This window comes from Microchirus variegatus (assembly GCF_963457635.1).
Source record: "Microchirus variegatus genome assembly, chromosome: 4".
Lineage (NCBI taxonomy): Eukaryota > Metazoa > Chordata > Actinopteri > Pleuronectiformes > Soleidae > Microchirus > Microchirus variegatus.
Window position 1 is genome coordinate 28981093 of NC_139805.1, and position 22414 is coordinate 29003506.

The 22414-nt window shown below is 44.8% G+C and overlaps 1 pseudogene across 1 annotated transcript; it reads right to left on the reverse strand.

Annotated features, from left to right (window-relative positions):
* Nucleotides 1-404: 404 nt before the first annotated feature.
* Nucleotides 405-2592, reverse strand: LOC310926179 (polypeptide N-acetylgalactosaminyltransferase 17-like; annotated as a pseudogene). The gene is made up of 3 exons: nt 2586-2592; nt 1904-2109; nt 405-1803 (listed from the first exon to the last, which is right to left on the reverse strand). The product of its transcript is annotated as a polypeptide N-acetylgalactosaminyltransferase 17-like (transcript).
* Between the last annotated feature and the right edge of the window lie 19822 nt (nt 2593-22414).

A 22414-nucleotide genomic window follows, 5' to 3' on the forward strand; every position in this document is an offset into this window, starting at 1 on the left:
CCCTCTTGATGCTGCTGTATGTTTTTCAAAAAATCCAAGAGTGTTTCTAAATAAAAACTAATAGCTGAAGTGTGATAAGTGCTTGTCTGATTTGTAAATGCGACGTAGCCAACGGTGTATTGATCGGCGTTGTTTCAGCACCACAGACAGTGCTTTATCCATCATACCCATCATGATGCCGTGCATGTTAAATTGGGGGTCGCAACTCAAAAAGGTTGAGAAGCACTGGCCTAGGGGACTATCCGACAGTACTAGGTTACCAACTCTTCGTAGACTTTGGGGAACAAGAGCACCCTCTTGAACATGGATCAGTAGATCGATTTTCTCTGGGCGAGTTGATTCTTCCAGCTTGACGCCCGGGAAGCACTGTTATAGACGTTCTGGTGCTATCACGTGCTTTCGCTTCAGTTGTCCTGCACTTTGGCAGTGTTCTTAAAGCTCCACGTTTGTCCCGAACACGTCTTTAGGATCAGTCGGTGCCCGAAGTCCACTTTCTCCTCCTTCACCTCCAAACATCGTCCGGAAGCTTTGTTTATGATGGCTTTGTCCTGAGAGAAATCCCAAGTATTTTGGTTCACGGTGGTGACTTCAGTGTAGTCGACAAGTTGAGGAAAATCGCTGACATCGTTGTCCACCAGGCATCGGGTGTCCTCTCCTATGCTGCCCATCTGGCCCACATACAACTGACCTGTTTTGGTGTAACGTCCCATCTGAGGACTCCACCCATGACATGGATGCAGGATGGGCATATTCTTCTTCTGGTCACCCCGATCCAGACACAGATGTGTTCCCTTCGCGTTACGAACCTCGCCATAGTACAATGTGCCTTTGTACCTGATCAGATCTGGGTAAATATTGTCGAGGTACCACTTAAAGCTCTTGCACTGCAGACGCTTCCTCAGGGCGGCCTCTTGGAAATGTCTCCAATCTCGACACCATGGTTCTCCATGGGAAGGTTCCAGGCCATGTAGACACTGGACTTGAACTCATCCATCCAAACTTCAGCCACACGCAAAGCGTTACGTTGCATGTGGGTACCGAGGTCCGGGGTGTAGGGTTTCTTCACCCGTGCGATGTGAGCCACCCTGGAGCAAGGCATCACCTCCATACTGCCTCCACACATCCATACCTTGATGCCGAGTTCAATGTTCTCCCCGCCCCACACATTCATGCCTGGATCGTGCAGACCGATCTCGCCAAAATAAAGACGGTTTACCACAAAGGAGCAGCCGATCATGACTGGAGTCTTGATGGGAAGAGAGTCATCCTTAGCCTCATACCACACTTTTGGTGGGTTCATGTACATGCACCAAAGCTCCCAATCGTAGCCGTGGGCCGAGTTCCCATAGTATTCTGCCGCAAAGGTATCGTGCATGATGTTGTCGATGGAGGGCAAAAGGATCCTCCTGTGGTTCCCCGTCACCTCTCCGGTGGCCACTTTCCAGCCCTCAATTCTGGCTCTGATCAATCCCTCTCTCCTCTGGTTCCTGACAATCTTCACCAGTCCGGGGAAGCGTCTGTTCACATAAGATTCCAGTGGACCTTCAGCTGCTTGTCATCACTGTTGTCATCCACCAGGATGATTTCTTTGAGTAGGTGAGCCGGCGTGTGATTGACGACTGTGTGGATCGAGCGCAGGATCACGGACAGAGCTTCATTGACGAATACGAAGACGACGGAGATTGTTGGGAGGTCTTTTGGGAAGGTGCTGGTTTTGCATTTCTCTGGCCTGAAGTCTGGTAAAGTTTGCCACCGAGGCAGGATTGCCAACCAAACCGGGACCCTTGTCACCCTGAACCAGGCCTAAAGATGCAGATAGACCTTTTAACTCCTTGTAGACCAGGTTCTCCAGGTCTTGGAGCCTCCTCATCAGCGCGTCCTGTCCACTGAAGGGCTCTCGCACCACCACCTGCTCCACACCGACGTCCACACTGTCCGCCGTGTTGGTTCTGGTCCAAAAAGTTATGAACCCGATGAATCCGAGCACATTCAGGATCACTAAAGTTTTCCATCGTCTGGACTTTACAGCCATTGAGACTCTGTGGAGGCCTTGGCCCACGACATTGAGTCTCAGCAGCGACGACACGTCCTTAGCCAGTGACGTCGGGTCTCAGCAGAGACGACACACAGGGGTGATCAGAACAAGTACGACGGACAACTTGAGTGTCTTTAAGGGGTTTTATTCTACACACAACTTAATACACTACTTAATAGGTTGTAAACAGACAAAGCATACTTGTTCTGATGATAAGTTACAGATGAAGACAAAACAGATAAAAGATTAGCTCTATACAAAAAGTGTGTGTGACCTTTGATAGCTTTGATGACGATTACACTTTGATTTCGCACTGCACACGCTCAATAACTGCTAGAAAGTTCTACAGTCCCTGTTGAGCAAAACAAGAGGACATTTCTTACGTTGTTTTGCATGCACATCCATGGACATGGGTGGATGATGACATCTACATTAGCACAGCAGACGTCTGTGGAAGTGCAGGTGCAGAAAAGTACGACCCAGGTGTGCTCATGCTACAGTAGCTTCTACAGCAAGGACTAAAAATGAGCTCCCTTCTTCCTGCATTTACCTTCCATACTCCCCCACCCAAGAGAATTTAAGGCTAACCCACACACATGCAAAAGAAATTACAATAATAAGGTTTTACTATGTTAACAAGCATGTATCACTTGCCCCGCCCTCCCCACTGCCTCATGATTGATCTATAAAAACCAACCGGTTACTACTGTCAAAGCAGATAAATCAGCCAATCACATGCATGGATGTGTTTAATCACACATTAGGATAATGCATACCTCCTGCTGTTTGGGGAGCTGCTTTTACTGCTGACACACACACACACACACACACACACTGAGACAACAGCCAAGCAAGGTAATCTTCCGCCCCATCAGTGCGTTAACTTTCTAATTTACTGTGTTCTTGATGTGGAGGAGATCGTGAATGAGACGGAGCAGCAGGAGGAAGGAGGAGACTGCGACACATGCAGAAGGGGCTGCGAGGCCCCCTGCTGTCTCCGACACACACACACACACCGACTATGACTATGTATGTTAAAAAGCAATTCTGGCAGATTCTGGACACGTGAAAAACGGACGCATCAGTCAGGTTTAGCTATCGTGATTCAGACGGACACAAACATGCTCAGAGGACTGAATAAAAACACTGACTCATACATAGAAGTCTTTCTGTCCACATTAATTCATCCCTGACCCCATTCACGGTCCATTTCTCAGTGTATTTACACCTGTACTTACTTCTGATAGTAATCTGTAGACCAAAAACACAAGGGTGTGAGGTTCTTTGATGTACTTTTTGATGTACTACACATAAAGCTGCTCTCAGACAGAGAGGCTGTGTGAGAGAATGAACATGTCCAGAAAAGTCACTTTGGACATCTTGAACATCATGAACTTCTCCTTTTGAGAACTGAGCAGGAAAAAGCACGTCCAGAACATCAAACCTTAGCCTGGATGTTCTGGAGATTCTCCTGGTGTTGAGACTTAGGGTGAATTCCAATTCCTTGCTTAACCCTCAATCTCAAAAATGTGCGCTCCCTCTAGTGCAAGTGCTGTCCCGATTCTCAGAAAAATTAAGTTGAGGGCCAAGTTTAAGGGCTGTATCGCCCTCAATATTGAGATTTTTTCCGAGAACACCCTTGGGAGCAAGGGCTACCCAGAATGCATTGCATGTTTTGACATAACAAAGATGGCGGCGAAAGCAGCAAAACGAGTATGCTACAAATTAAGTATTTTCTTTGTTAATAGAGATATAAAAATGATGAAAACCATTGTATTATCTTAGTTTAGGCCCATATTATGGATTACTGACGTCATTGTTGCGTAACATTTATTTTTATTTTACGATCTTTTGTCAATAGCCGGCCGGTGGGGACAATCGATCGTTTGCTATTGCTTACTTTTCAATAAGCCGTGGTGTGTGGTAACTGTCAGCTGAATATGTCCGTGGTTGTGGTATTTGTATGAGTATCATCTTATAACTAACTGACAACCTAATAACTTGACTGACAATCGGATCGTAATAAATAATCCTGACGTAAATGTGTTCTTCTTCTTCTTCTTTTTTGGAGTTGACAGACTGGACGCAGCTTTCGCGTTATTCTGCCCCCTACAGTCTGAAGACTTATCTGCATTTAAGGGGTGTCCCATTTCTAAGTGACAAAATAACCCTCAACACTTGTTAAGATTAAGGGTTGCGCTTTAGGGTTAAGATAGGAATTGGAATTGGCCCTAAGTCTCACTAGGATTGTCACCAGCTGTGTTTCATCAGATTTGTACAGCAAATAAATATCTGCAGCCAACTTTCTGGACATTTTTGAGGAGTTCATGTTGAAGTTACGTCGCGGAACTTCCCATCCCTTGTTCTTCCTCTTAAGTTCTGCTGAACACTCACTGCTCTTTATTCCATAAAGTTAACCACTAAAGTAGTTTTTTCCTTCTTCTTCTTCTTCTTCTTCAGTCTCCTGCCTGTGTCTTTAGACGTTTCTGAACAGTCTCTGATCTTCAATAGGAGATGGGGAAACCAGCATGAGTGGAGTGACAGGACAGTGTGTGTGTGTGTGTGTGTGTGCGTGTGCGTGCTGGTTCACTACGAGTGCCGGGGCAGAGGTGACAGCAGATGAGCGAGGCTGAGCACCAAAGCAGCCATGAAAATCCTTCCTACATCCTCCTCCTTATGCAAGCAGATCCCTATGAAATGGAATCATCTTTTCTTTCTCCACCTCTTTTATCTCACCCTCATCCATCCCATCCCATCCCATAGTCAGCCCCCTTTGCCTAAATGTCTGCACTCACTGTGGAGCACTCTACGAAGCTCCAGATGCTTTCACTCTCATTTTCATAACGTGACATCTCTGCGCGGAAAAGAGCGAGTTAAACAGGTAGGACACGGGGAGAGGAGAGCGAGGGCCGGGGAAGACAGATGGAGAGACAAAAGGGAAAGACCGTGAGAAAGAGCGAGCGGAAAAGTTAGCGGTCAGCAACACCGCGGGCATCATAAATCAGATTTCCCACAATCCCCCGCGGAGGGGCCCTTCGCTCGGCCTCGTGCGGACACGCTCAGCGGGGCGCGGCGCATCGATTGGTGTCGCCCGCGACCGATGCTGACTGTGCCGGGTTTTTCGTAGGGCGAGAGAGGCGAAGGGGTGAGGGTTTGAGAGGGGGGGAGGGATTGTGGGGCGTGTATATGTGTGTGTGTGTGTGTGTGTGTGATAGTGATGAGAGGGTGAAGGGGGAGGAGGAAGAGGAGGAGAGGGGGGCTGAAGAAATCTGCCTCAGCATCAAACTAAAACAGCAAACCAAACCCAGAAAAACGTAAAGGTGTGTGTGTGTGTGTGTGTGCTTACACAGTAGAAGGTGCAGACTCGGGGTTTCATTTCCTCCACCATCAGCACACACATCGTCACTCACTTCAACGCTCGCCCTCTTCTTCTTCTTCTTCTTCTTCTTCCTCCCCCTGATCATCACAATCGTCTGCCCACTCACTCCAGGGGCAAACGCACACAGCCGGAGGACGGCAGTCGACTCACGCGCTGAACCCTGCTGAGAAACCACAAACTAACATCAACCAAGCGCGTCAGTTTGTTTGAGGAGACCTCACGTCTTAACTTTACTCATGCTGAAGAGACGGGGCACGGGAATACTGTTTATTATCATTAAAACATTTTCTTTTAGTAAGTTCATGAGCTTTGTTTTTTGAGTAACCATGATCACCACTCCCATAACACCACCATCTATAGTGGCTTAAAGCTGCTGTTAATGAAACACTTTATTTCAAATATTATGTGTTAAATAGCTGCTGACTTTAAATGATCCAGAGAGTTTTGCTTAGTTTTTTGGGCTCTGACAGTAAATAAAGTAGAAACTTTTCCAGTATCCCTATAGGCGAAAACTCTTCTCTCTGATCGGGAATGTCAGGCAGCTTGACCATGAACAAATACCTACACTCGCCAACTGTGCTCATAAGACGAAGACAGGAAGTTTGCCAAAAAGATGACCTTGCATAGTTGAAGCATTTAAGTGAAGTTATCTGCACCAGCTCAGCGATGTGCCCGAGAAACCGCTAAGTCTTGAGGTGTCACACGTTGAACCATTGAGACGTGAACTCAAACGCAGGCTCTGAAACAGATCCAAATATCAAAGTCAATAACATTTCAGGTTCAGTTAAAGATGTGAGTTTCAAAATAAAACAGGAAATGCACGACAAAAACAACTGGTATAAGAAATCAAATGAACTTACCTCGACAGGGATGTAGGACATTAAGTCAACATAAATGGTCAGGTCTGGTCTTGGCTGACAGACTTCGTGTGATAATTCTATAGGCTTGTAAACTTTAACCAGGACTGAATGTATATAAAATAGGGCTGTCAAAAGATTACAATTTTTAATCAGATTAATCACAGGGTAGCTGTGGATTAATCACGATTAATCACAATTAATTACCATTCGTAAATATGCCAAAAAAATTCTAATTTTCTCTTTATATTGTTGTAGGAACGGAGAGATAAATAAAGTATGTGAAAATATAAATGTAAAGAACAATAAAATACTGTAAATAACTTGTAAAAACCATTACATTGTAAAAAACCCACATTATAAGACAATATAAATAAATAGAAAAAATAAAATACTGTAAATAACTTTGAAAAAACTTTAAAAAAAAACTACCCATTGCACTGTAAATAACTCACATTACAAACAAAATATAAAGTATAGAAGTTAAATAGTTTTCTTGGGGGAACTAAACCCACAGCAGGAAATTCCTCATCAGCACTTTAAAGCACTGCTTCTACTAGTTAGCGTTAGCGTTAGCGTCAGCTAGCATTCTGACGCTAATGTTAGCTGCTGTCTGTGTCCCCGTTAGTTAGACAGTGACTGTTAATGTTATGATTATATCATTATCTGCGCCAGCAGCGCCACTTACAACTGTGTCTTTCTTTCTTTTTTCTTCATCCTCTGTTTTCTTCCTCTTCTAACTTCCTGATTGATAACTCCTCTTCATTTTCCTTCAGCTTCACACAGGTTAACGTGAGGTGACGTGGGGCCCCGTTGGGGGGGTTTCCTACTGCGATGTCATTGTTGTTTAATGGAGACGGGGATGCAGCTGGTCACTGATGCATTAAATACTTTGGGCTCCGAGTGTCGGGAGCCCCCCTATCGGCTCGGGGCCCCAAGCAGTTGCCCGCCGCCTTGCCTGTTCATAAATTGCACGTCTACCCGTAGCGCGATGAAAGTGAGAAAGTGCGTTAAAAAAATGTACGCATTAATTCCACAAATTAATCATCCTGCGTTAACGCGTTAATTTTGACAGCCCTAATATAAAACTATAAAAGCTATAGAGTCATATAAAATACATGAATGTCAGGAGAAATTGTCCTCATGCCGAGAGTCAGGCTTAGTTGAACTTGATGAACCTTCCACTTTACTTGATGGAACAGTTATAAATGTGTGTGGTTGGATTTAAATGTCCTGCACACTGTGGCAGGTGGCTGCTCTCCCCACACTGTCTTATCTGCAGGACCTTGGTTTAGCAATTTTAGTTTCGTGTTTTTTTTTCCATACTGATCTTAATCTTACTACAACCTTGATGAATCATTAACAATATAAAAGCGCTCCAGGCCAACTCACTGGAGGCATGGACAGAAGCACTTCTTATTCACTTTGAATTGGAGGATGTCAAGCATTGCTGAACTGTATATTAAAGCGGACCTAGACCGGAAGTTCCAATTAACGCTGTTTTTTAGTGTGTATCTGCGTCATTACCTTGTTTAAGAAGACCTGAAGGTTCTAAACAAACAGTTCAGCCACTGCTGAGAACGCTGTGTTTTATTGTAATCTCGGGCTCAGTGAGATCTCTGAAAAAACCCGGTCCGGTTAAGTAAACACCGGTTCTCCTGAACAGCAGATTGTCCTGCTCCGGGCACTAGTCCGGGCACATCCGGTTGCGTACATTGAACCGCAGAAGAAGAATAACGTCCGTTGTGGAGGTGTTTCACGAGCGACAGTGTCTTCTGACTCTGGGTCTGACTCAGGGTCAAAGTCATAAAAGGGACTGCGGCGGGGAGTCGTGAAGAAGCTATTTTTAAACATTGTTAAAACAATGTTTTGATAATGGGTGGCAGTGCATCCACCGTTCCAGAGGGGGGAGCTGCGCTTCTGAGAGCAGGTGTGATGAATATGTCACTTCAGGGTACTGGCCAATCACAAGACGGTTGGGAAGCCTCTACGCTGGTTGGCCAATCACAACATACTCTGTCTTCTGGGGGTGAGATTTATGTCTGAAATATCGCGGCTGAGGAGAGTGTCAGTAAGGATAGATTTCTATCGGCTCGTTTACAGCAACTTGGAGGTTTTTGACCATAAAAACAAGTTAATGTATGTAAGTAGACCTCCATAACTCACATATATGTGCAACAGGACCACTCTATGTGACCTTTAAGGGTCATTAGGGTCATTTGCTTTCGTTAGCCGAGTGCTTCGTGCAGCAGGTGTTGACGAGTGTTTGACTTCCCACGTGGCAGAGCGTGCGACGGCCCGTCAAATCAAGTCGTGCAAATGATTTCAACACGGGTGATAGGTCACGTTTTAAGAGTTTCAGCTGAAACTGTACACCGTCCACGAGGTGCTTAATGGAAAATATCAGCAAAGAGAAAGGAGGAAAAGAAGATGATAGACAATGACAGACACTGCTCTTGCCACCTCCAGCACAAAGCTTCAGGCACCTTTGAGTCAGACTTACATCTCCTCACTCTATGTGTGAAACATTTTAGGATCGGTTCTAAGAGTTCCCAGGAAACCCCACCGTGACATCACCCAGGCTTTAGTGAGCTTAACTCAAAAATACTGTATTTTCAAACGAGATATATTGGTATAATATATATTGAGCAGGGATAGACATGACAGTCTGTCCTGCAGCCACAGCACATATTGGACAATAACAGCCGTCAACCACAAGAGGGAAGAATGGACGTCCTGCAGCGCTGAAGAAGACCTGAAACTCATGTTTGAGACATAAACTCCTTAAGATCCAGATTTATTTTCTCTAGTAAGTCACTAGTTTCTGCAGCTGCAGCACTTTGTTGGAATCAGTTTTCATCAGCTAATGCCGCGTTATCATCCTCTAAAGCATGTGACTAGATTACATAAATAACAGCGCTGTGGTAACTTCATAAATGTCCATCTAAGGTGTGTTTTTTCCCTGGTTTTCTTGAAATAAATGGAGTGACATGAATCAGTAATCGATGTGATTTTTGACGTTCCTGTCGTCCCTCTAGCTTCTCTCTCTTTTTTTTTTTTTCCTTCACGTCTTTTTCATAAATTTCATTAACGGAGAAATCCCATTAGCTCCCTCTCTGGCCCTGCCTCTCAGGGTTAACAACTTTGCTTAGCCATGTAAATTCAGAGCTTAGTCAGGCCGATTTTCCACACAGCCACTGCTGGATGCACGCTGTCCTGCACACATTTAATGCTATCTTTGGATATGTTCATGTGTGTGTGTGTGAGTGTGTGTTGAGGTGTGTTGGGCTCAGGATGTGAGGTATGTGTAAACCTCTTGCAGTAGATAATCTGGATTGCATGCATGCATGCATGTATGTTTGTGTGTGTGCATCTCCATATCATATACATACTGTACATATTCTCAGGGTCTGGTGTATGATGTCGAGGAGGACAGACACTTATCTCCAGTGGGCAGGAAGGACCGAGGCGTCTTATACCACCGGCCCCTGCTCTGCTCTTCCTCCTCCTCCTCCTCCTCCCCCCTCTGTCTTCCTCTTCTCTTCTTCTCTGAAGCTTTAACACACAACCCCCCCCCCCCCCCCCCAAGAAGATTTACTCCAGTTTGGCACCACCGGTGGATCGCTGGCTCCCAAACGCGGTGAAGCAGCTTAAAGTGATATTTTACTTCAGGAGATGACTTTATTCTCTCCAGTATAATGACAGGTATGTCCAGGAATTTGTAGGTGTTTATTTGAGTCGCTTTCCTTCGGTTTAGATGCAGCTTTAAAAGTTGACGACTCGTTAAACTTGGTACAGTTTGGGAAACTGCTGGAGATAAATCACATTTTCTCAACATTCTCATGTGAACCCATTTCCTCTTTCTTCTTCTTCTTCTTGATTTATGCATCAAATGTGTGTTCTTCATTTGTGTAATAAACGTCTGCTTAATTAAAGTAAAAAAGGGTAAAACTACACACACTGTCGGCTGGTTTGTCCATTCAGGCTGCCGTGGAAACCTGGTAGTGCCTCTGTATGGGAGACGTATGGGAGGATGAAATGTTCCCTTTCTACGAATAAAACCATCCAACGTGTTACATGCTGGATCTTTACGAGGGATTTTACGAGGACGATGCTAACAAATTACATACATTTATATTGATATAACTGAGGACTTCAAATAAAATAAAATAAATTCAGGTTTTTCCTCCCTCACACGTCGGACTGTTGTGCCGCCTCCACCTGGTGCATTAAGCTGAAAGATGTCTGGCTCCAGGGAGCAGGATTTGACCCATGAACACGGAAACTGTGTCAATAATGTTTGAGGGGTCAAAGGTCGGAGTGGCGTGAACCTGTAAACTCCATTATGAAACAAATCTGTGTGGTTAGCGGTGGCGCTTTGATCCATTGCCTCAGGCGGTCAGAGAAGGGGTTGGGGGTGGGGGGGGGGGGGGGCAGTGTCTTCAGGAGGTCAGCTGCACTGACTCCAGGATGACCCTGCTCCTGACTCACTCTCAGGTGCTTTTTTTTCCTCCACTCTATTTATGGACCAGGTTGCTCGATGGTTTCCTGATTGATTGTGATGGTGATCAATGGCTGGCAGTGGCTGGACTCCTGTCCCAATACTGGGATCCATAGCGTCTCCCTCCTGCGTCCGCTTCCCTTCCTCGTCTACGACTCAAAGGAGGTTCATCAATGGAGCTCAGCTGCTGCTCCTCTGTCTACAAACTGCAGCCACTTCCTGTCCCAGTCAATGTCCCGTCTGTCTGTCTGTCTCCTGTCACATGTGCACACAAGTAATGATCCAAGGGTGAAAAGTTGTGCCCATGGAGAAGCTTCCATGTTGTTGTTTTTTGTGTGGTGTTTTCCCTTCATCCTGTTAAAAAAAAGGAGGTGAATAGAAATTAAATGAAGAACAAAATCTTCTCAAAAAAATCTGTTGCAGCCGAGATGTTGCACAAAAGAGACATGAGCATAAGCAGGATGAAAATATCTGGATCGCAAGACTAAAAAAGGGGGCCAGAGCACATTTAGGATATAAATAAAGTTTCAAAGGGCACAGTCTAAAATAATGAAATTAAAAGGATCGTGTCTCTCAGACTCCACTGGTCTGAACACGCTTTGATTTTGGAGAAGGGTGTGTCATTTATTTGGCTACAAGGGGGCGCTCTCCATTCTAACTTTCTACCAAATTACACTGAAACTGAGGTCTTCTAAACCTCTTCTTCCCTGTTTCCCTCGTTACCGGGGGTAGGGTCACATGCAGCAATAAAAACGTCATAAAACCATGTCTAACTTTAATAAACACAGTCATGCTGCATACCCACAGAAAGGTAGTAACATGTAAATAAAAATAAATGGGTCTTTAATAATTTGCTACCTAAGAGATCTCAAATGGCACAGATGGTGCCAAACTGTGCCAAATGAGAGAACACCTAGACATCTCTTTACTAAAACCTCTGTCATTTTACTCTGCTTCACTTCAGCAGCATCAGACTTTGCACAGCTCATGTCCACCTGTTGTTACATGACCTCCATGTGTTTTTAAGCTCCTACTGCAAATTTTAAAGGTGATATTTGCTTTAAAATGCAATATTTTTTTAGGGTCAGGGAAGAAGAGGTTAGTACCAGACTTGAAGTCCAGAAAAATGTTCAAAACATCTGTTTAAGAGATAAGACTTCACAACAACAGGTAAGGGGTCCAGTACAGGGGACTTTTCTGAGATGTTCTCACATTTCCCAAGGCTATGATGGGGTAAATATCAGGAAAAGAAGGGTGATGGTGGGCACTGGAGTTCACCCTGGATGGGTTCATCAGTTCATCACAGGGCAACATACAAAGACAAACAACCATTCACCCTCACATTCACAGCTCCAGTTCAATTAAGAGACTCCAAGGAACTCAATCCCCCCCTGCATGTCGGAGGAGAACCCCACAGAAAAGCCACAGAAAAGCCTTCGATCACATCACCTTATACCCTTCCAGACAATTTCAGGAACGTGTCCAGAATTACGTGCACGTCTGAAGGCAGCTTTACCAACAATCGGGCTAAAGACTACCTCCTTGGCAAAAGGAAGCGACTGGAATCAAGCGACACACACATACGCACGCCAACACACACACACGTGCGTTTGTCTGCTGGATTCCAGTTGGCTGTGGCGGAGATAGAGGATCGAGGTTAGAAGAGGTTTGGTCAGGCACTGTGAAAGCACTTTGGACATCCGTGGGATGAGGGAGGGACTGTCAAATATATCCTGATGGCATTGCAGCTCTGCTCTGCGGGATCAGGCCCGGATGAGAGCTGGCTGTACAGAACCAAAGCTGCAGGGGTGGGGGAGGGGGGGATTCAGGCCAGGGACCGGGCAGCAAAGCGTGGCTGTCAGTCGGAGATGCCGAAAAACTCCTCAAACAGCTTCCGCGGGATCAAGAAGACCACTCTGGTCAGCTTAGCGGGGAGCTCTGCTGGAGACACAGATTTGAGGAAGAGGAAGTGGAGAACGTTGGGGGGGACGGGGGGGGGGGGGGGGACGTCATGTGAGACTGAGCGAAGTCCACGTTCGCGCACAGTCGCTCCCCCGGCTTTGAGCTTTTGTTTGGGGATGGAGAAGAAAAACAATCACGTAGATAAAGATTATGTTTCTGTGCAGAGGGCGATGATACGGCGAGCAAACACAGAGGTGATCAAGTGATGGATAATGGAGGGGCGCATTGACTGATATTGACCCGCTGTGTGTTTTCACATCCAATATTTGACCATAGATAACACACACACACACACACAGGGTGACGCACAGATCAGTACAACTCAAACTGTGTGTGTCGTGACAATGGTCTGAGAGAGCCTGTGTGAGACAGTAGGGGCCATGAATAAGTGATGTCAATAAGATCACAGAGCATAACACACACACACTACACAAGGAGCTCTGTTTGTGGCCTCAGATATGACAATGTGTTGATCAGAGGACTCTGAGCTACTCTGTGTTGACGCTGTAGGGACCAAATCCCTGCATCCATACACTTTAATGTAATCTACTAATATTTTGGTATCGGGTGGTTGCTCTGACACCAAAACCCTCTGTAGGTGTCTGAGTGTGTCCCTGCTTTCACGAAAACACTGATTTTCAAGAAATAAGTAAATACTTTCACAGCGTATAGAACCGTCCACTTAATCGGCGACTTTTGAAGTAAGTTTTGCAATTGTATACTTGGTCAAAAGATCATATTTTCATCAGACAATAACATTTTTCTTCTCATCAAAAATATTCAATCTCAAAAATGGGGGGGGGGGGGGGGGAGTCTGTTACGCATATCGTTAGCCTAATAACATAGTTTTTTTAGCAGCACATTGGTAGAGTTACACAGATATCACAATTACCAAAAAAGCGACTTAGGCAATCACGCTATTGGGCTAACGATATCTTAAAACTGCGCTGTTCGTCTTTTTTCAGAATAAAAGGCCTTGGAATTCTGCACAGCTTTTGATTTTTTTCTGAAGATACGCAAAATGATTTCAGTATTAACATTTATGTAATGTTATGTAATGTACTTCTATACCCCTTTACAACAACCCACCGTACACAGGTGACCAGGTTGCTTTACAAAATAAAAGCATTGCAGACACGCAGCTTTTAAAAACAGACGCTATAAAATGAAAGGACATAAACAACATAAACCAAAGCATGAAAATACAGATTAAAAACACCAAAGTGTCACAGCACAACTGGGACAGAAGTGAAAGAGAGGTTATTTTTATGGTATAGAAAACACTTTTTGCTCTGTACCCAAACAACTCCAATGAACCAATAAACACTTAATGTATAAAAAAAACAAGTACCATATTTTTAAGTTAAAGCACTTTGCTTGCTATGCTGCATGTTTACTGTTTACGTCGATGTGTCTTGATTTAAGGCTTTAATGAAATAAGTGTATAGGAGTGAGAGTTGCAGAGTTATGACCAAAATATGTGCTATGAGGTCACGGTGACCTTTGACCTACAGCGTGCTGATTTAGAACCTAAGAAATAAAACATATGTACTCATTCTTGTGTTTATTCTCTACATGAGCGTTACAGTTCATTTGGTTTATTTCAATATATAAGTGCATACATTATCTTTCTTTTCACGATTAAGGGGATTTTCAGTTTAAAATGTAACAGTCAGCATTTTCTTATAGAGAGAGACAAATCTAGCAATACATTAGAGCTGTAATTTATTCAGGTTAAAATGTATTTATTATCTTTTAAAAATATAAATCCCATATTATGTTTGGTGTCATGTTTCATTAACGAACAAGGTTCCCGAAACCTCAAAGGAGAGTTACAGCTATGAATCCCAGTAACTTGACCTCTGACCTGTCACAGTGCTGAAGAGGGCTGTGTCAGGAGGAGGTGAACGAAGGAGGAGTCGAGGAGAGTAAAGGGGACGCTCACCTGAAAGAATGTGTTTGGAGACCAAACAGAGAGAAGCATCCGTGTCCTCGTCACACGTCTGCACGTCGGCAGCACCTTTTTCTACGTGAAGATGAAATGTTAGATATCTATAAGCTGCAGGAAAATGGGGAGACACACCCTCCTCCTCCTCCTCCTCCCTGGGTAGCTGTTAGCAGTGTTTCACATGTGTGGAGGAGAAACTCCCAGCAGAGACGACTGCGAGAAGAGCCAAGGGTCTGCCACTTAAAGCGCAGATCACAGCGGTTAAAAATTCATATCAGAGTCACACTACACACTACACTATGTGGGGGTTGGGCGGGGGGGGGGGGGGGGGTTAAGGGGACAGTAGAGGAGCACTCTCGTCAATACATGTTGAATGAGCGCGGTACATGTGTCGCTGTAATAATGCAACAACGGCGGCAAACCATTTTTTCTGTTTGTTTGTTTGTTTGTTCTGATGGAAGACGGAGCTGGAAACACTCACTCGTTCATGCATTCATTCATGTCCCTGCGTCCCCGCGCCCACTCGTCCGTGAGCGCTTTGCACAGCAGCCATTTTGAAAAGCCACAGTGATGGAAGGAAATCACAGGTGTGATTTTCAGCATCCATTTAGCGTTGTTCTCATTTACATGAAATGAACAGATCCGTGATAATGTGAACTGTACCAGTCCTTTATCTACAGATCTATTCACCCCAGTCCTCTGTCCATCTTCTTCCATCCAAACATTCACATTAATGACCATAACTTCATCCATATCGGTAAACAAAGACGACTCTGGTGGGACTCAAACCCACAACCTTTGAATCACTTTCTGTGTGCTTTCAATAGAAGTCCAATGCAAACTATCTATATTTCCATCTGTCTGTCTGTGGTCCATCCATTTATATGTCCAATCCGGCCCGCAAGTTGAATTTGTGAAAATTTCACGATTACAACCTAATTTGAACGTGAAATACAAGATTTATTAGCGCCGGAGAGCTGTTGCTAAATGTTTTGCGCCTTTGTAGATCCACTGTGATCTGTAAATTGTGATGCACATGTGGTAAATACCTAACCCTAACCCTAACCCTGGTAAATGTAGGCATAATGTTGAAATTGCTCTTATTTTTCTCAAGAGAGTTGTTTGTAGCTATTGCTGTATGAACTAAAAATGAGTTTGAGCTGTCCATCTTCATCGTCAGCACATTTACCCGGACTTGAGTTCTGACGGATTGTATCGGTCCTATTCGCCGACAGTTTGGTCCAAAATCCGTTGAAATGAATGGGTCAAAGTTTGGTGTCGCACATTTTGGCCAAGAACTCTGTGTCGGTCTTGTTAGCAAAAGAACAGAAAGCCAAACACTAGTGTTCCCCAGTGTTGTTCGACACAACGGAAGAATGTACAACAAGTCTGTCATTGGGGGGGAGGGGGTGAAAAAATTTCCCCACATGCAGCCCCTTCAGATTAGATTAGGATTAGAGTGAAGCAAACAGGATGTCATTCTACGTTAATCTCTCCTAAACTCAGTTTAGCTCGACCGCAGCTGACAGCTGAGACCCATTTGGTCCGACAGAGACGACGACTGGCTGCTCCTGCCATTACCAGCCTCTCACACAGTAGTAGACACACACACACACAAACACACAGAGTTGACAGAGTCTCGAAGGCCTGGAAGGAACGTTTGTGAGGCTGGCAGCCACCTGAAAGAGTTGATCCCGACAACTGCCTCCGTCAGCGACTTCCTCAGAGCTTTTTAGCCACTTTCCTTCCTCTAATTCAGTCCCCGGTCACGGCTCCCGGGGTTTCGCCGCGTTCCGCTCCAGACGCATTTGGGTTTGACGTCCCCCGAGGTCTGAGGAGTAAACGCTGTAACGCATGGAGTCTCTCCAGGTGCACGGAAGATGGTAGAGGGAAGAGGAGGGGAGGGTGAGCCTTACTTTGCCCCTTACAATCCCCCCGTGCTTTCTATCTGCTCGTCCTCCGTCAATCTCACCCATGTCTGGACCATCAGCACCACGGCGGGCCGCCCATTCGATGACAGAGAGGTCCTCAGTGACTGACAGGTCACTCATCGGCATGGACATGTTCAGTCTATTGAAATCTACTTATTATTAATTATTCACAGACACCCCCTTATCCCCCCCCCCCTCTCTCTTTTTCACTCACTCACAATGTGTTTTAACCCTGGAGCAGAATTTTGCTTGATGTCTAAAGGTGCACTCACACGGAATGCTAACGAATAACACAACACAGGAGGAAGAAACACAACAAACAACTCCTCACCCGGGGCTAATACTAGCGCTAGCTAACAGTCAACAACCAGCTAGCAGGTAGTCAGACGTCTGTATGGTCTGTTGGACGTCTCTCAGTGGCAGTACAGCGTTTGTTTACATTGCCATGTTGGCAGGAAACGCTTCTGTGAATGTGAACACAGCTCCAGGGCTGCTTTCAATCAAGCTAGATCAGAGCTAACTGCGCACTTCAAATCCATATATATACTATATATCGCAGAACCCTTACGATTGCACACTACCGTTCAAAATGTTGGGGTCAACTGTACAATTTTTTGTTGTGTTTTCCGTTAAAGGTCACACATTTATTCATTAAAAGAGTTGCAAAATGAATAGAAAATGCAGTCAAGACTGTTTTCAGCTGTGCTAACATTATTGCACAGGGGTTTTCGACATTAGCAAACACGCCATTAGCAAATGTATCATTAGAACACTGGAAATTGGCCTCTATACACCTATGTACATATTCCATTAAAAACCACACGTTTGCAGCTAGAATAGTCGTTTACCACATTAACAATGTAAAGTGGGTATTTCTGATTTATTTAATGTTATATTCATTGGAAAAAAAGTGATTTTCCTTAAAAAAAAATACGGACATTTCTAAGTGACCCCAAACTTTTGAACGGTAGTGTATGGACACAGGTAGAGAGGACATTACGTAAGTCCTGCAGTATTCAAACATCTTCAAATTTCTGCTTAAAAATGTCTCTCATCCTACGGCGAACACAAGCCGTGGATCCATGTCCATGCCGGATTCCTCTTCCTTGCTTTATCTGAAACGGGGTTTTCTCTGCTTCTTTTTCTAAAAAAAAATAGAGATACCTCTGTGTTTTTGCCATGAAGCAATTCATGTTTCTCGTCCTTTTTTTTCCCGCTTATTCTCTGATGAAGTTGCTGATGTTTACCCGTTCAGGTTTCAGCCGTAGACCATGTGTAACACAGACAAGTGATTTTGGGAATTGCTCGACCGCTTTTGCTTAAATCGTCACAATGCCGTTTTGTAGTTGTTTTTACTCATTTCTTCTTCTCTGATAAATCACTGCTGTTTTTCCTGTCTGTTCAGGGGCCGCTGTCACCGTCACAGTCTCTAATTGGCAGAGGTGCCTTGAGTCATTGCTGCATCATCAAATTTCCAGAATCCTGGGATCTGCGACGTGACGTGACGGGAGAGGAGGGGGAGTCGTCAATAGAAGTACATTAAAAAGACGTGGCAACATTGCAGAAGGTCATCGTGTGGTTTCTTCTGAAGTCCAGCACAGCGCCCCCTACCAGTCATATATAATATGTGTTGCACTGATTCCTAGGACGTGGAATTAAGATTTGTAAGTGATGCTGTTGCTGATCACAAGTGTTTTTCTCTTCTTTTCTTTCAAAATACTAAGAGAATCTGACCTTTAAAGAAAAAAAAAGAGATAATACTTTCCCTCCCATTACATTCCAAATGGAGTAATAAAAGGATTCCCAGCTCAAGACGTCTCCGTCTCCTCCTCCTCCTCCCTCTTAGCTCCCTATTAACCCTTCCAAACCCGCGGCCCAGTCCGTCCAAATCCAGGCTCAGGAGGAGGAGACAGCCCCCCGAAAATGAATAAGGGAGCCGAGGAGGGTCAGCTGAAAGGCATGATGGGACTTATCGCGGAGCACATGTGGGAATTTGCGGAGGATTTGAGCAGGAGTGTGGCGGAACATTTGGAATGGATCAGCCGGTGACATCATTAACCACGGGGAGCTTCCATCCGCTCGGATTTCTGGGATTTCCGTAAGCCAGACGCAGGCGGAAAGGGTTTGGAAGAGGCCGGTTGGTCGGGGTAAAGTGGTTTGCTCGTGATTGACAGATGTGATTGACTTTGAAATTAAAGGAATACAAATTGTAGAGAAAAAAATGTAGCTTTGTTTTATTTCTGACCCCCTTTTTATTTTGTCTGTTCCTGCTCTATTTTTCTTTTTTTTGCTCCATAGCAATAAAACACGTATTAATACATGAAATAAACACATAATAGCGCATGCACACACACACTCCTGTGTTTGGAAGCGTCAGTGGATAAGTTTGTCTCCGTCAGCAGGTCTGTGGCTGCTTGATGGCGGGACTTTGTCGAGGTGTTGTTTTTCCTCCCTTCGTTAGACTCGCCGTTAATTACTAATCTCACGGTCCAGCGCAGGACACTTGTGCTAACGTTAACTCTCTCTCTGCTAATGAGGGGGAAAGCAGACAAACAGAGTGGATTTACAGCACAACAACACATGCGCACTATTTTCACACAAATGCAAATGGACAAAAACAATCAGTGTGAGAGACAGAGAGCGAGCGAGAAACGGGTCAAGATGAGTCCCTGGATATCAGTTTTTTAAATATAATCTTCATCTTCTGTCTCTATTTGACCTGTTCAATTTGTCAAATTGTCACTTTTTTTCTCCAATTTTGAGGTTTTACGCTTAAAATGACAACATGCTTTTACAGAAAGAGTGGACAAGCTCTTCTATTAACACACACACACACACACACACACACACAGTTTTATGTTCTTACTGTGCATAACGTTCACACAAGAAAATGCTAAACCAGCAGAAATGTCCTGTAGCAGATGCGATGTTGGGGCTCCACACCCCCCTCTCTTACACACACACACACACACACACACATGTTCACATACAAACAATTTCACTTCTACACTTAGGCACTTCATAATGTCAAATTGAAGAATTGTCACACAAAAAAACAGCCTTTAACGGTTCATTTTGTCACATTCAGGAGGTTTTGAACTGAATATATTGCGTTTGCATGAGTGTGTAAATGGTTTAAAATGATAAGCGTTTGTTTTTTGTCGCCATAGATTAAGTATTTTATATGTTTTTTGGGTATAGACTTTGCTTTAAAAAGGGAAAACAATCTTGTTTCAGCTCGAGCAGACGAATCAGCCAGAGTCAGAGTGTGTTTTGTGCATTTTGAATTGAAATATTACGTGAAGGCCAGTGCTGCTCCACGACACAAATTCTTACACACCGGGCCTTTAAAATCCCAAAACGTCTCATTGAAAAGATGAAAAACAATCAAAATGCTGGAGTTTAATGAGCCTCTTACTTTGAAAAATTTTCTGATTTTCATATCCTGCAACTGCAAACACTGTCTAAAACCCAATTCTCCTAATAGGTCTTTGGTTTTACAAGACGTTTGTTCTTCCTATAGCTATGCGCTGATACAATACTGTGTATAATACTGGTCAAAATCACTGTGTGATTGTTTGTATTGGACTGATATCAGCAGATACAAGTTGGACACGGAAAAGTGGCATCGTACCATCGCTAGTTCTTATCATATTTTTTATAATCTACACTTAGTAGACCTTTAACTGTTTGCAATCTCACTCCCTAAATGTTTCCAAAAATTTTCACGCACTTTGTAAAAAGTCTCACTCTCCCTTCCATGTAATGCCCTCAAATCCCCAAAATGTCCTCCCTCATAAACACTGCGGAGTAAACTCTGGTCCTCACAAGGACAGGTGTGTGCGACCACATGAACACACACACTCACACACACCTTCCCCTATCGCCCTGCCTCTATGTTCCTGTCCCTGAGGGACGCCACAATTAATGACCCTTCTGACGACCGCGTCAGTGCTGGTGGGGCAGGCGGCGTCCTCTGAGAGTGTGCGTCGTGACCTGTGTGTGTGTGTGTGTGTGTGTGTGTGTGTGATCAGGACAGTGGCATCGGAAGAGCTGAGCGCGGCATCTCTGGGCCTGCAGGTGATGTCACACACAGCGCTGTCGGTGTGTCCAGCGCCAGGTGATGGGTGTGTATCGACGGACTGGACTTAGGGTGTGTGTGTGTGTGTTTTTTTTTTTGCTGAGGTGTGTGTGTGTGTGTGTGTGTGTGTGTGTGTGTGTGTGTGTGTGTGTGTGTGTGCGGATGTGTACGTGTGTGTGTCGGGAGGCAGACGCAGCATTTTTTTAAAGCTCGGGCTTCAGCACAAAGGGAGCTAACCATCAGCGCTTTAGCTGCAGAGTCCAGACCACTCGACCGCCCCCCCCCCCCCCCCCCACACACCCCCCTCCGCGTCTGTTCCACTCAGGAGCACCCTGCTGCAACCCCATCACCACCCACCTTTCCTCCATCCCTCCTTCCCTCCCCGTGGCCCCTGCAGCCTGGCAGGGTGATGGAGGAGAAGCTGTCAGTAACGGGGAAAACAGGCCACGCTGAGGTTCAAACAAACTGCTGTTAGAGACACAAACTAACAAGCCCTCGGGCCGAGGCCTCTTCTCCTTCTTCTTCTTCTGTGGTCTTCAGCGTTTGCGGCTTTGTACTTTACTCAAAGACTCCTTTCATCACGCACACGTCACGGATTCCGCCCTCTTCAGCACTTTGTGCGTTTGATTACACCTGTTTATGTGCTGCTGATGTTGTTTGCTCAGCCACTCTGTGTGTGTGTGTGTGTGTGTGTGTGTGTGTGTGTTTGTGTGTCTGCGTTTGTGTTCCCCCCCTTAAACCAACCTGCTGACACAAGAGGCCTGTCCGGGGTTGGATGCCGAAACACCGAGGGGGTTATTGCTGAACCTGACCAACACGCGTCGCTCCAGCTCAAAAGTTTACACTGACGTAAGTGCTCATCATTTACTCAGTCAGCCTCGCTCTCCGCCGCCGTGTGTGTGTTTTAGCTGCGGGCTCCACCGACGCTGCACTTTGGGATTTCTGCAAACACACACACACACAAACAGACACACACACGTGTGTACACAATTAAATACATTCAAGTTAAAGTCCCAAGAAGTTCGCCTCTGAATGCTGAAGACGACGCCACGTGTGTGTGTGTGTGTGTGTGTGTGTGTGTCCCATGACCTTTGACGCCGCCCATGATTAGTTTTATGAGGCCTACTGAATGCTTATGCATTCTCTGCTTGACTCCGATAAATATTGATGAGATGCAGAGATTGCTGACAGACACACACACACACACACACACACACACACACACACAGATACTTGATTATGACATGAGCACATTAAAGCCACGTCAAGAGAGACAAGAAGGACAAGCCATAGGGCTGAAATGACACTAAGATGTATCATGGTGTTGTCACGGTGCAGAATGTGAGGAAGGAAGAGTAAGTGTGTTTTATGTGTTATTTGTTATTTATTCAAGTTTTTATGTTGAAAAAGTGCCATTTTCATACAATAGTTCAACAAACACCATCGTTGAGATGCTGAGATTCTCGTTGGGAGTGACCATGATGGACAGGAGGATTAGGAAATGAGCATATAATCCAGGGAAAGCTCAGGTTTGAACGGTTAAAGGAAAAGGATAAAGTAAAGTAAGAAGATTCAGGGTTGAGATGGGTTTGGTCACGTCAGGATGATGAAGATGCAGGAGGAGAAGATGAAGACCACAGATGTTGAGGAGGAGGACATGAGGACATGAGGACAGTTGGTGCACTCTTAGAAATAAGGGTTCCAAAATGGTCTGTCTACA